We start from the raw sequence: 2,608 nt of genomic DNA, 5'->3' as shown, positions 1-2,608 counted from the left end.
GTATAGAGAACAAAGTTTATTAGTGGTTAATAGGGGTGAGAAGGAGAACAGGGGGAAGGGATGGAAATATCATATTAATTAAAGGTGTGGTAGCACAGCCAATTATTATCATTGCTGTCAGTAGTTGTACACCAGTAAAAAGCTGAATTGGAAAAAGTTGTGTGCTAGACACATTTCTAACAACAACAAAAAGAGTAGCAGCTGAAGCTGCTATGTACAACCAAAAACCTCACAGGATTTTGATCCCTTGGTTTGGAAGTTTCATGGGGCATCCCAGTTAATTGGTAATAACATGTTTAGTGTTTCTGTTCTACCTCCTAGTTCAATGCATAGTGCCTAGAGTCTTAAAAGCTTGCAAGCAGTCATCCAAGTTACAATTGGTCTCTACATGGTTGGAACAACAGAAGAAGAGTCAGGAATAGGAGGAGACTATAGGAGGAGCTCTGGTAGCATAGTGCCTAAGCACTTGACTGCTAACCAGAAGGCTGGCGGTTCAAACCCACCAGCCACTCCTCGGAAGGAAGGTTGGGCAATCCTACTTCAGTAGTGATACTGCCTCGGAAACCCAAGGAGGGGTCGGAAACCCAAGGAGGGGTCGCTATGAGTCGGGGCCAACTCGACGGCAAACAACAACAACAGCATGGAATGTGTGGTTAACTGCTTCCATGAACAACTATCTCCTTTGCCATGATTCCAGAACTGGATATGGGTGCCAGCTACTGTAACTGAACATTTTGATCAAAAATTCCATAGAAGAATCTTGATTGAAAGGAGGAAAAGGTAGAGTAGTATATAAAATTCCCATGGACTCCAGATTTCCTGGAGTCATGAAGTTTGGAAGAAGTCTTAAAACTATTGCCCTGAGATAATCTTTAAACTTTAAACAAAATTATCCCCTGAAGTCTTCTTAAAACCAAACAATAGTTTAACTAGTTAAAAAAAAAAAGGTCTTCCTTGAGTATTAAGCTCTTTTAAGAACTATCTATATGGGATCAAATTGACAACAGCAACTCAGATTTGACAGGAATCATAGAAGGCAGTGAATTTGTATAAACGGGAAAAAACAGTTCAGAAAGGAGGGTGAGAATGGATGCAAAGCTCAAAGAATGTAATCAAGGTCATTAATTGGTACTATTGAATTGGTATATGTTTTGTTGTATATATTCTCAATAAAAACAAAACAAACAAAAATTAAAAAGAAAAGAGAGAGAGAGAAAGATGAAAGCGAAGTAATGACATTTTCAGACAGATATAAGCTTAGAGAATTCACATTCAGCATATATGCATTGGATGATATGTTTTAAAATATAATCAAGACTGAATGGCAATCATGAGAGAAGTCCAGAAAAGAATAAAAAGCACCAAAAATAGTAAACCTGTGAGTAAAAATGAAATATTTTTAATAAGTTTGTTTTTTTAAATTTATCCTCTCTAGCTATATTTTGAATGATTATTGACTGTTTAAGGCACTAATAATAATGTATCATGGAATTACACAGTTCTTACATGGGAACTCTGGTGGTGTAGTGCCTAAAGCATTTGACTGCTAACCAGAAGGCTGACGGTTCAAACCCACCAGCCACTCATTGGAAGGAAAATTGGGCAATCTACTTCCTTAGAGATATTGCCTCGGAAACCCAAGGAGGGGTTGCAATGATTTGAATCAACCCAATGGCAGTGAGTTTGTTTCTTTTGGTTTTCAGTATATTTTTGTGATGTAATATTATTTGGAGGTAAATTATGATAAGATAATAATGTATATGGTAATGTCTAGAGAAAGTACTAAAAATATAACATATAGAGATATAGATAGAAAGTCAACAGAGGGTTAATGCTGATTACACTTAGGATACAGAAAGTTACGGTGTTGCTTCTATCCTAATATTGAGAGAAACCAGAATAATCTACAAAACTGTGATTTTTTTGAAAAGCTTGCAAGAGTTGAAGTCTCAAAGTAACTAAATAAATTAAAACCCAAAAACTGTCTCTGTGGAGAGAAGGTCACATCTTTGTTTCACTTTTGGAAGAGCAGTAGGAAAAGGAAGAAGACATCATAGATGCAAGGAAGGAAAAAACAAAAAAAGTGCTAAAAATTTAGCAGACTTTTAAAGTCTGAGTGTGAACTAATTAGACATTTTAGAATCCCTATGAGAGCCAGACTTTCTCCACAGAGCTTTGTTAAATGCTTCTGAGAAAGGTTGACTGTAGGACAGAGGAACTGAGCAAGAGCCTTGCTGAGGCTCAAGCACACAGAGGTTCTTTAAGTCTGACAGCACAGCAAAAGAAATGAGAAAACTCTCCCCCCTTGAGGCCTTGCACCAAGTAGAAGAGAATGACTGACAGCCTACAACTGAGAAAGGGTTACAAATGCTGAGCAATGCAGAAGAACAGGATCTGAGTAAAAGTAAAACAGAAAAAACAAGAAGAAAACTTCCCACACTCTGAAAATTATACTATTAGACAGCAGTTGTCTACCACTGCAGGAGAAATGCTGAGAAAGACACCCTTGAAGTATGAGTGCACTTGGACTGTCAAAGTCTGAGGGCAGTGCAGGAAAACTAAGATAACCCATCCTGCACTCTGGACCATATGCCCAATATGAAGCATC

Source organism: Orycteropus afer, unplaced genomic scaffold, assembly GCF_000298275.1.
Source record: "Orycteropus afer afer isolate SDZICR_OR568_19922 unplaced genomic scaffold, OryAfe1.0 scaffold00012, whole genome shotgun sequence".
NCBI lineage: Eukaryota > Metazoa > Chordata > Mammalia > Tubulidentata > Orycteropodidae > Orycteropus > Orycteropus afer.
The sequence above is the reverse complement of the archived record's forward strand: the minus strand, read 5'-3'. Positions refer to the sequence as shown.